Raw genomic sequence first — 13,035 nt, forward strand, 5'->3', positions numbered from 1 at the left:
GTCCCCATTTCATAGGTCAAATCAATAAGGAATTCTGTGCTCTGCTTGGAATAAAGCAACAGTTTCATTGTGCCTACAGACCACAAGCCGCTGGAGTGGTGGAAAGGGCTAATCAGACTCTAAAGACTAAACTCGCTAAACTACAAGCAGACACTGGGGCCACTTGGCTCAAACTCCTGCCTTTAGCACTCTTCCAGCTACGTGCCACCCCCGCAGGAAAAACTCGCCTAAGCCCAGCAGAAATACTATATGGCAGACCCTTTCGAACGCCTTGGGACAGCAGTGTTCCACGGAATGTTCAATTCCATTACATGACTACCGAGATGGCTAATTATATATTAACACTAACTAGAATTTTGAAAGGATTACACTCCCGAGTTCGTGCCACCCAGGAAGAAGTCCCCTCCATTACTCATGACGTCTCCATCAACCCTGGGGATTATGTCCTAATTCGAAATTGGACACGTAAGGGTTTGGAACCTCGATGGGAGGGTCCCCTACAGGTTCTACTCACTACCCCCACTGCAGTAAAAGTGGAGGGCCGGAACGCATGGGTACATATGCACCATTGTAAGTTAATTAAGTATCCATGATGTTCTAAACTTTTCCTTTAAGTCCTAGGAACACGAGTACCAGGATGAAGTCCCTCTTCACCGTCACAATACTCGCCACCCTGCTCTCTCTCGCTGCATCCGGAAGAAGGAGATGCCCGTATGGAAGCCGACGTCCACCCCTGTGCCGAGAAGGGACCCCACGATGTGGAACAACGACAGATCTCCGATGGATCACCACCGCTATCAAAACCTGCCCAACCACCGGTCCTCCCGACGACCAGAAGCGCCGATTCCTGATTACGTACATGGTTCTGATCTACGATCGCCGCACATGCCGGTGGAACCACCGGTGCATTGATAAGGACAGGGTACAAATTTTACCATCAAGGACTACTCACCCCTACTCGCCTTCCAGAAGGAAGCGGGCAACGCACCATGTAACGGCGAATTCATTTCTGTTTATGTCCTATGTCTATGCTAAGAAAGTGGGTGTCTCCTCTTGCTGGGTATGTACACAGGTCCCGACCCATGCCCATGGAGGCGTTCCCTTGATATCTGTTCCTTTCTCGATCGAACAGACGGCTGCATGGGTTATATTCCAGACAGTTCAGAGAATATCACGCGTCTGGTAACCCATATCAGAGATGGAGTACAGCGCTTGCGACTCGCCGGTCAGGCTGACTGGTGGAGCTGGATGTGGTCCAATTCTTGGGCCACTTACCTATTCCATGGGCTCATTATCTTCGTTACCATCTGTTTGTTGCTCTGTATCATAGCTACAGGTGTGAAATGCCTATGCAACCGTTTGGGTGCCACTGCATTACCACAGATGCTTCAGAGATCCGCCCTAGACGAAAAAGAAAAACTGGTTCCACCTACCCCTGACCTATATGAGGAAGTGGCATCCTGCCGGAGCCTAGTAGAGGAGGAGTACATCCGCCTCGCTCTCATTTCCATCTAAAGTATCCTGAGTGTTATGTGATCAAGGAATGATCAAAGGGGGGAATGTAGAAGTGGATTTCATTTGGAACTTCGCTGATAGGGTTAATATAACAGTTCTGAAAAGCTCTGTGAAAGAGATGTCAACAGGTCAAGGGAGGAAATAAAGGGAGTGTGTTCTGACCGTATCTGTAACAGCAAAGATGTCAGAAGGTTATGGGATGGAATATAGGGAGTGTGGCATTGGTACTAATTAATGTTCTGACCGTATCTGTAAAAGCAGAGAGGTCAAAAAGGCAAAGAATGGAATGAATGGGGACCGTTACTTTATTGCAGAAATAACATAATTAAGCTCGTTTGACCAGTTGGAACAAATAAACATTGAAATGTTAAAGGAAGGGCCTTGGAATGAGATAAGCCAGATGGCCATGGGATACAAAAACCTTTGTATTAATATTAATAGTGACTTGTGCTAATGATTATGTCAAAAATAACCTCCCGACCTCGAAGAATAATTCCATATATGTACATGTTCTGGATCCTTGCCAAATCATAGGTGTATCTAGGAATTTAAAGGGACCACCCCTAAGCTGTGATTGTATAAAGAGACAGTCCATATTTTGGACTTTGGCACTTCTCGAAGGTGGTTACCCGACTGCTTAGAGATTTGTCCCGGCCGTAAATAAACGAATATTCGTTACTGACGTGTTCGAGTGTTTTACTTCTGGACTGACGATCAGATACGTGAAAGCGCAATTCACACTGATACACCTGAGTAAACTTTACCCACAGAAGTAAATTCTTTAAAGAGATCTGGGACCTTCTTATCAATAACCTCTTGATCAGGCTGGACAATCTTTTGCACCTCCTTCACTTCACTTGGGCTTTCCTTTCCCACTTTAACAAACCCCACTGACTTATCTTGTTTTACCACATCAGCCTTGCCAATGCTTTTCTTCAACCACCAACACTGTGACTTTACATGTTTATTACAGTGAACACATTTTAAACTTTTTATTTCTCTCCTGGATTTCTTTGTTAATCTGAGGTACACTATCCTCATCACTATCCTCCAACTGTACGTTTCCCTTTACATCCGCCAATTTTAACTGACTGTCATGTTTCATGGCCATTTTCTGAAGTTCAAACTCTCTCTCTTCTTCCCTTTCTTCTCTATCTTTTTCTTTTTCCCCTGATCTGTATCTCCCTTTCTCTTTCTTGTTGTTGTGCTTGGGCTATTCTTTCTTTTTTTATTTTTTCTCTCTCCTTTTCTTTTTCCCTCATTTCGTATTCAAGCTGCTTTAATCACGAAAGATAGACTTTTATCCCACAAGCCCCCAATTTATTATGGGCCAGGGTTTAGAGAACACCAAAGTATATCATGCAGTTCACCTGACCCACAACTTTTAATAGATTTTGGTTATGGGGAGCACAAGGGTCTAATTTACAGGTGTGATGCAACAGAGAACTAAAGGTATTTTTAAACAAAAACAATGTTTATTCTATGAATCCAGTTAACATGTTATAAACACACAGTTAACATCTTATCAACTACCAACTCTGATAACCCCCCAAAAAGATACAGTACTCTATAGGCAACCCTTAGTAACTTCCCAAACAACATCCATAAGCCAAAACACTTTTTAACAAAGACAGTAGGTTTGTATCCCTTCCAGAAACAGGTATTACTTGGAAATCATCAAGTGATCTGGAGACATTCTTTATCATGCAGAGAGAGAGAGAGACCAAACATACATCTGCTCGGTTTGAATGCAGCTTTCCAACTGAAAGCGAAACTAAAACACAGAGCCAAAAAGAGCTTCCAGCTCAAAATAAAAGTAAAAAGCAGAGACAGAGCTCAACTCCACCCACACAATAACATCACTGCAGCCCCTTGAGAAGACAAACATTTCTTAAAGTGACATTCACATGACAAGTGGCATCGGTCAGTATGCTGCAGAGATATGGATAAGAACAGGCGTACTGATATATAAAGCAATGTTTCCATAGTCCTAGATAACCATAGGCTAGTTTCCCTTTGAGGGGAGAGCTGATTGATGGTGATTTGACCTGAGGATCCCCACATCTCAGGCGAGGGGCAAGGTTGTGGAGGTGGAGCCTTTATGAATAACCTCAGCCGGTATGGGAAATGAACGCATGCTATTGGCCTCACTCTGCATCACAAAACAGCTGTCCAGCCAACTGAGCTAAAGTGGCCCCCTCTGTCATATATAGTCGCATTTGCCAATACGCTGAAGTATAAATGAGCTTTGAGAAGTTTTGAGCAGTAAATAGCAGCATTAATTCTATCCAACTAATCAAGCATAAGCTGCCGTTGTGTAAATTAGACAGTTAATCCTCTCAACAACATTGTGCCTGAAACTATTCTTACATTGGTTAACTGCAGAATGGTAGGAAAAAGCCGCAACAGCTAAATTGAAGGAATCTGTTAGCCCCATGTAACCCTGAAGCTGTGCCCAAAATAGCAATGCAGTCACCCAACTGAAAGAGGCGGGAAGAAAATGACAGAAAAACATTAAGTGGACTGCCAACACCATCTCCTTCAGAAGATGAGATGGACAGAGATCATTATCATCTTTAACAGCCCCAGATTAGAGGGAGTGCAGAGAGGAGAGGATGAGCTCTCTCGTCCGTAAGCTGCGAGATTCTGGTAAGTTATTTCAGAAGCAACATTCAAACTGTCACTTAATATTGCAGTGGAAGGTCATAAATTATCATGTAGAGATGCAAATTGCTGTAGTTGTATTCCAATGAATATCTAATGCAGCATCCAATCCGAATCCTCCTAAAATGTGGCATCCAGGATTGCAAATGCTGAATTTCAGTAAATGAATGGCCAGATCCAGCTGGAATGACAAATAGGCTCTGAAAGTAAGTTGTATAGACATGCACCATCTATAAAGGGGAGGCTGATGCAGTTAAACTCCACTTACTACATACTAGGACCTGAAATGACAAGAAGCATATAATAACAAGACGATTGAATGTGTAAGCTGATAGAAATAGATATTGCAGACACTGCAATAAGGGGTTGTCACATCAATACTTCAACCTTCCTGAGGCTGCAGAGAGCAGGAATCTCCCAAATTGCTCCAGCTATGAGAGACATATGTCTAGTATTGCCTTTTTTACCTACTGTAAATATGGCAGTAAGTGAGGTTGCCCTCCTTTCTTTGGATATCTATATTCTATATTCTATTGCTCAGAGTCGTCAGGTATCAAATGATGCCACCATAAGGTTCAACCGGCTATCGATCAAAGAGCCAAACACCAGTTAGTTAGTTCAAGATCAAGGGTACTTTATTTACACACAATTAGTCATGCAACATAAACACTACTAGTTAAACTACACCTATCGACTAAGACAACCTGTACTTAACTTCAGGCACCCGGCTTAGGTCAGAGGAACAGTCGCCGTTGTTCGATTCTGGATCTATCGAGTCTGTAGAAGTAACTGCTGCTCAGTTAGGACCATCCGTCTGGTAGTGGGCGTTGAACTTGGACTTGCTTCTGGTGGTGCTGCACTTGGCAACAGACGTAGCCGGGGCGCCATGTCCAAGGGAGGCCGAACACATGGTGGACTCTTCTTATGCCTGGGGGTTTTTTGCGCTCTTTTGGGCGGCCCTTCAGTTTGGACCCAACTAATTAGGTGATTCTTGATCACTATTTTCGAATCAAACCAATAAATGGGCGGGTGCCTTGATGGCTGGGCGTGTCGCAAACGGTCATTGACCCCGTTGTTTACGCTTCGCTAGTACAGGGATTGCCGCCGAAATAGAACATAGAACATAGTACAGTACAGCACAGAACAGGCCCTTCGGCCCTCAATGTTGTGCCGAGCCATGATCACCCTACTCAAACCCACGTATCCACCCTATACCCGTAACCCAACAACCCCCCCCCCCCTTAACCTTACTTTTATTAGGACACTACGGGCAATTTAGCATGGCCAATCCACCTAACCCGCACATCTTTGGACTGTGGGAGGAAACCGGAGCACCCGGAGAAAACCCACGCACACAGGGGGAGGACGTGCAGACTCCACACAGACAGTGACCCAGCCGGGAATCGAACCTGGGACCCTGGAGCTGTGAAGCATTTATGCTAACCACCATGCTACCCTGCTGCCCCAGAAAGGTCTGGGATTGTATCGGTTCTCAAGTACCAGTCCTTTGTCTTGGTGGAGATGGGCCATCAAATGCTAATCACTCGGTTGGGGTTTCGATACCATCTTGGTTCCTCACTAGCAAATATACATTTCCAGGCTCTGAGCCTGCCAGAATCTCACATTGTCCATTTTTCCCGTTATGCTTTGCGACTTTCCCTGTTCCTGGTTGTAAGTGGCCATCCCAGATGGCTGCACTAGAAAGACTTGTACCAACTCAGTATCTACTTGAAAAGCTTCTTAGCTGTTGACCAGGCAGAATAGTTAACATAAAAGGATGATAATGACAACAATTTGTACTTCTAAAGTGTCTTTAACACTGTAAAACACCCAAAGGTGCTCCAAAGCCCAAAGGAACCCAACAGCATTGTCAAACAATATTTCATACTAATTCAGATTGAGGAGATATGAGTGAAAGTGACTCAAACTTGGTCAAAGGTGCAGGTTTTAAGAAGCATCATGCAGCTGGAGAGGTGGAGAGTAAATTCCAGAGTTTTGGGCACGGGCAGTTAAGGTATGGCCACCAATAGTTAAAGTCAGGGATGCATAATGGGTCAGAATTAGATGAGTGTAGACATCTCAGATGGTTGTAGAAATGTAGAAAATTGCAGAAGTAAGGAAGAGTGAGGGTGGGATTGGAAAAGAAATCTGCAAATTATAGCTCCAGATCCAGATTCCGGCTTGGGTCACTGTCTGTGCGGAGTCTGCACATCCTCCCCGTGTGTGCGTGGGTTTCCTCCGGGTGCTGCGGTTTCCTCCCACAGTCCAAAGATGTGCAGGTTAGGTGGATTGGCCATGATAAAATTGTCCTGAGTGTCCAAAATTGCCCTTAGTGTTGGGTGGGGTTACTGGGTTATGGGGATAGGGTGGAGTTGTTGACCTTGGATAGGGTGCTCTTTCCAAGAGCTGGTGCAGACTCGATGGGCCAAATGGCCTCCTTCTGCACTGTAAATTCTATGTAAAAGTGTTGCTTAACCAGGGAGCCATAAGGTTAGCCATAAGGGTGATGGGCGAACAGGATTTGGTGCCAGTTAGGACACAGGCAACAGAACTTTGGATGGCCTCAAGTTTATAAAGGATAGGAAATGGGAGAGCAGCCAGGATTGTGTTGGAATAATTCAATCTAGAGCGAACAAAGGCATTGGATGAGGGTTTCAGCAGCAGATGAGGTGAAGCAAGGGTCGAGTTGAGCGATGTTATGTGATGAAATGAAATGATATGAAAATCGCTTATCGTCACGAGTAGGCTTCAAATGAAGTTACTGTGAAAAGCCCCTAGTCGCCACATTCCGGCGCCTGTTCGGGGAGGCTGTTACGGGAATCGAACGGTGCTGCTGGCCTGCTTGGTCTGCTTTCAAAGCCAGCGATTTAGCCCTGTGCTAAACAGCCCCTGTGGGTGTTGCTGGCTAGGCCAGCATTTATTGATTATCGCTGATTGTCCTTGAGAAAGTGGTGGTGAGCTGCCACCTTAACCGCTGCAGTCCTTGTGGTGTAGGTACCTATTTCTTAGTGATAGAACATTACAGCGCAGTACAGGCCCTCGATGTTGCGCCGACCTGTGAAACCAATCTAAAGCCCATCTACACTATTCCCTTATCATCCATATGTTTATCCAATGACCATTTAAATTCCCTTAATGTTGGTGAGTCCACTACTGTTGCAGGCAGGGCATTTCACACCCTTACTAATCTCTGAGTAAAGAACCTACCTCTGACATCTGTCCGATATCCATCTCCCCTCAATTTAAAGCTATTTCCCCTCCTGCTAGCCATCACCATCCAAGGAAAAAAGCTCTCACTGTCCACTCTATCTAATCCTCTGATCATCTTGTATGCCTCAATTAATTCACCTCTTAACCTTCTTCTCTCTAACGAAAACAGCCTTAAGTCCCTCAGCCTTTCCTCATAAAATCTTCCCTCCATGCCAGGCAACATCCTGGTAAATCTCCTCTGCACCCTTTCCAATGCTTCCACATCCTTCCTATAATGCGGCGACCAGAACTACACACAATACTCCAAATGCAGCCGCACCAGAATTTTGTACAGCTTCAACATGACCTCATGGCTCCGAAACTCAATCCCTCTACCAATAAAAGCTAACACACCGTACGCCTTCTTAACAACCCTCTCAACCTGGGTGGCAGCTTTCAGGGATCTATCTGCTCATCCACACTACCAAGAATCTTACCATTAGCCCAGTACTCTACTCCTTCCACACTTTTCTGCAATAAACTCCAATTGCCACCTCTCAGCCCAGCTCTGCAGCTTATCTATATCCCTCTGTAACCTGCAACATCCTTCCGCACTGTCCACAACTCACCGACTTTAGTGTCGTCTGCAGATTTACGTGATGGAGCACGTAAAGGATCAGAAGCTGATCGGATGTGAGGGTAAGTTTCTGTACATTCTGCTTCAGCTGCACACAGTTGCTAGGGAGAGGGATAGAGTGGGTGACTGAGATACTGAATTTGTAGAGGTCACCAAAAGCAATGGGCGGGATTTTCCACCCCTGCTCCTTGGGCCATGTTTTGCAGCTGCAGAGGTGGGCCGCCACTGGCCATTGCTGGAAACATCTGGTCCAATTGCTGTCAGTGGGTTTTCCCATCATTCGCAGCCTCTGTCTCTGGGGAACCCACGATGTGGGACGGGGTGAGGGGGGGGGGATCACCATCAGTGGGACCATAAGATTCCACTGTCTGGAAAAGTTTGGCCGACGGCTTTGGTCTTCTCAATATTTAATTCAAGGAAATTTACGCTCATAAGTCATTTTTGCCTGACCCTCAGTGACTGTCTGGTTTGATGGTTTATGGGACTTAGCAGGACAATGCTGGAGCCACCCCTCTTTGGGCAGGAAGGACACAAGTTGCCTGTGGAATGGAGATCTCCAAAGAAATGAAAAAGAGGTGATTCATTTTGGCAGGAGAAATGTGGAGAGACAGTACAAAATAAAGGGAGAAACTCTAAAGGAGGTTCAGGAACAGAGGGACTTTGGTGTATATGTACCAGTTTAGCTCAGTTGGCTGGATAGCTGGTTTTTGATGCCAACAATGTGGGTACAATTCCCATGCCAGCTTAGGTCAACCTTGCCCCTGGTTTGAGGTGTGGTGATCCTCAGGTTAAATCACCACTGGTCAGCTCTCTCCCTCAAAGTGGAAAACAGCCCAAGGTCATCTTGGACTATGGCCACTTTTACTTACTTCACATAAGTCATTTTGGTAGAAAGGCATGTTGAGAGAGCAGTTAATAATGCATATAGTATCCTAGGTTTTACTAATAGTGGCATTGAGTACGAAGGGGTCATATTGAATTTGTATAAGACATTAGTTAGGCCTCATGTGGAGACTGCGCCCAGTTCTGGACACCATGCTTGAAGAAGGGTGTGAAAGCATTGGGGAGAGTAAAGAGCAGTTTCACAAGAATGATTCCAGGGTAAAGAACTGTAGCTATGAGGAGTGGTTGGGTCTGCTTTACTTGGAGAAAAGAAGGCCAACTTGAAGGAGACTTGAAAGAGATATCAAGATCCTGAGGGTATGGACAGGGTAAATCGTGAGAAAGTGTATATCAGAGAGCATCAAGAACAGGAGAGTGTAGATTCAAAATAATGGGCAAAGAAGTAGAAATGATGTGAGGAAAGATTTTTCACCCAGAAGGTGGTTGAAGTCTGGAACAAACTTCATGAGAGGATGGTGGAGGCTGGTCCGATCAGAGTATTTAAAAAGCATTGGATTGCTATAAGGAAATAAATAATGTGTAAGGTTCCGGGGATAGGGCAGGGCAGTGGGAGTAGATGGAATGTTCCTTCAGAGAGCCAGTGCTGGCTTGATGGCTGAATGGCCTCCTTCTGTACTATAATGATTCTGTGAAGAGGGTGAGGGTGGCATGAATGTTGTTTGCTGTGTGGACCAGAACTGCACAATCGATGCGTAGCATAAATCACAAATACGTTTATGGGTCACCTTAGTCTTGGCTCACAGCCTGTTGAGGTGAAGACAAAGCTCAATCATGACCACTTGAGGAAGTTGGATCACAAATGAATTCCATGACTAGGCTGAAGTAAATAGTGAAGAGAGTTGATGCAATTACACAGCTTTGTGATCCAGATGCGAAAGGGTTGAGTCTCCAATTCATTGCAAAAAAAGGCTACTCTCATACCATTGTGCAGGATGATAGCCATGATGTGGAGATGCCGGCGTTGGACTGGGGCGAGCACAGTAAGAAGTCATACAGCACCAGGTTAAAGTCCAACATGTTTGCTTCAAACACTAGCTTTCGGAGAACTGCTCCTTCCTAAGGTGACCTGAGGAAGGAGCAGTGCTCCGAAAGCTAGTGTTTGAAACAAACATGTTGGACTTTAACCTGGTGTTGTAACACTTCTCATTGTGCAGGAGTCACATGATAGTAACAAATTTTGATAACTATTCAAGTTTCTGGAAGACTTTCCAAAAGGTTTAATGGTTGATGGAGCCAAAGACCTTTGATCGAACAATAAAGGCCAAGTAGCGCATTTTTTGTTGTTCCAGACACTTTTCCTGAGTTTGTCAAGTATCTTTGTATCATCAGCAACCTGAGTGACTAAACCTTCAATCCCCTCAAGCAAGTCATTGATATCGTTGATGGGATCCTTGTGAAACATGACTGGTTTATCCTGCCAACCGGAAAAATACCCATTGATGGCTAACCCCTCTTTCCTATTAGTCAATCAATATTCTATCCATGCCAATATGTTGCCCCTTTCCAATGAGCTTTAATTTTCCACAATAACCTTTGATGTGGCACCTTATTAAATGCCTTTTGGAAATCTGAGTACGTACACTGGTTCCCCTTTAGCCACAGATTATGGATTGCCTGATTGCCTTGAAATTTTCTAATTGGCCTGCCTTAACATCCTTAATAATAACTTCTAATATTTCCGCTGTGACAGATGTTAATCTCACTGGCCTGTAGATTCCTGATTTCTGTCTCCCTCCCTTATCTGGATGAAGGAGTTACATTCTCTATTTTTCAAACAAATGGCATCTGGAATTATTCTTTTGTTTTTATATCCTGGAGAGTGTATATGTTGAATCTTCTCTTGAATTTCTTTGAGGATCTTTGGTGTTTGGTGGCAGATGGCGTCTCATGGTGGAGTGTACAAGCCTGTAGTCTGTCCGGAGGTCATTTGCACCCAGAATGACAGAAGTGTTGTGGACATCCTTACCTATCCTGGGCATGGACAAAGATGGAGTATGGAAGTCAGGGCTACAGTCATAAAATAGAATCCTTACAGTGCAGAAGGAGGCCATTCGGCCCATCAAGTCTGCATCGACTATACCTAGGCCCACTCCCTCACCTTATCACCATAACCCCAACTAGCCTTTGGACACTAAGGGACAATTTAGCATGGCCAATCCACCTGACCTGCACATCTTTGGTCTATGGGAGGAATCCGACGGCCCGAAGGAAACCCATGCAGACACGTGGAGAACATGCAAACTCCACACAAACACCCGAGGTCGGAATCGAACCCGGATCCCTGGGGCTGTGAGGCAGCTGTGCTAACCACTGTACCACCGTGCCACCCAAGGTTGTTTCCATGTTGTCTTATATTTGTCTTTATGATGAAAGAATGTGTTTGTGATGGTGAACCCATGTTCAGTGCACTTGGTAAGGAGGAGGCCATTGCCATTGACTTCCCCATTCCTGCTTTTCTGATGGTGCTCTCCCTGACACGTTACTTGCCCTGAAATTCTGGCATTAAATTCCTCCAGTAGAATCAAACTTCTTGCTTTGGGATGGTATTAGGGAACTCAGAACTGCATTAAAGAGCTCTTTGGTTGTGTCAGTAGAATCAAGTGAATGCACTGGATTTGGATTTCTAGAAGGCATTTGATAATGTGCCACATCAAAGGTTATTGCGGAAAAGTAAAGCTCATGATTGTGGCCCAATAATTGCTCTGAAGCTGAAGGTATAGGATCGTGCCAATTGGAAATTCTGACCGTGTATCCACGATTCTGTTGTTGATGGCAAATCCAACTCTGTGAATATGATGATCTTCCTCTGGTTTCTCCTTTCAGAAGTGAGTATCTCTTGTTCATTCCTATCGAAGCTGGCCTTCCACAGGGAGTCAGGTTTCACTGTCAGCAGCAACATCTCTACTAGATTCCTGAGAAATCCTGGTGGTTCATCTTTCTGGGTGTTCACTGTTTACATTGAGGGTGCGCATGTTCCAGATACAGTAATTGATTTATTGTTTGGTGTGTTTTGACTGCGAGAGTGGTGATCCCACGGGGGGCAGTTTCCCAGTCAGGCCAGCCTATGGTTGAGGCACCATTTCAAACACGGGTCTGCCCGTCTCGATCCAGAAACAGAAGAGGGCTGACGGGTAGGCAAAAGCAGCTATCGATCTCGGAAACAAAGAAAACGAGCTGGTCCGCAGGTGAGATTAAAACACCACGGTTGCAAGTCTCCTCTCCCTGGAATACATTTGGCAAATGTCCAAGTGATTGAAAACAAGCTGGAAGAGCTTAATGCTAGACTTACTTTTCAGAGTGAGGTGAGAGACTGCTGTGTGCTCTATTTCACAGAGACATGACTCACTCTTGCTTTACCTGACTGTGCTTTGCAACCCGAGGGCTACTCAATTCATCGGACGGACCGTACGGCATCCTTGGGCAAAACACAGGGGGCTGGATTCTCCCCTACCCGGCGGGGCGGGAGGTCCCGGCGGGATGGAGTGGCGTGAACCACTCCGGCGTTGGGCGTAAAGGAGTGATAGGCCCCGACCCCGAACGCATGCGCCCCCTGATGGAACTCCCTCTCCCCAATACCCTCAAATCCCTCAAATGCTGCCTGGATTTCTTCACTTACTACGCCCAATGGGTTCCCAATTACGCCGACAAGGCCCGTCCCCTCATTCAGTCCACGACCTTCCCGCCGTAATCGATGAATACTCCCGCTTCCCCTTCGCCATTCCCTGCCCCTACATGACCACATCAACCGTCATTAAGGCCCTCCTCTCCATCGTCTCTCTGTTCGGCTACCCCACGTACATACATAGCGATCGGGGGTCCTCATTTATGAGCGACAAGCTGCGTCAATTCCTGCTCAGCAGGGGCATTGCCTCTAGCAGGATGACCAGCTATAACCCTCGGGGTAACGGATAGGTCGAGCGGGAGAATGGTACCATCTGGAAGATCATGCTACTGACCCTCCGGTCCAGAGATCTCCCTATTTCCCGATGGCAAGAGGTTATCCCCGATGCCCGACATTCCATCCGCTCCCTCCTCTGTACAACAACTAATCAAACACCTCATGAACGCCTTCTTGTTTTCCCCAGGAAGTCGTCCTCCGGATCCTCTCTCCCGACGTGGCTGGCCGC

General features: G+C 45.7%; 1 long non-coding RNA gene across 1 annotated transcript in view; it reads left to right on the forward strand.

Annotated features, from left to right (window-relative positions):
• Positions 1 to 3,785: 3,785 nt before the first annotated feature.
• Positions 3,786 to 13,035, forward strand: part of LOC119973655 — a 158,428-nt gene continuing 149,178 nt past the window's right edge. Inside the window, exon 1 of the long non-coding RNA XR_005462361.1 lies at positions 3,786 to 4,164. This is a non-coding gene — a long non-coding RNA (uncharacterized LOC119973655). The remainder of the gene's footprint in view (positions 4,165 to 13,035) is intronic.

The sequence above is a fragment of the Scyliorhinus canicula genome, chromosome 11 (genome assembly GCF_902713615.1).
Source record: "Scyliorhinus canicula chromosome 11, sScyCan1.1, whole genome shotgun sequence".
Classification (NCBI taxonomy): Eukaryota; Metazoa; Chordata; class Chondrichthyes; order Carcharhiniformes; family Scyliorhinidae; genus Scyliorhinus; species Scyliorhinus canicula.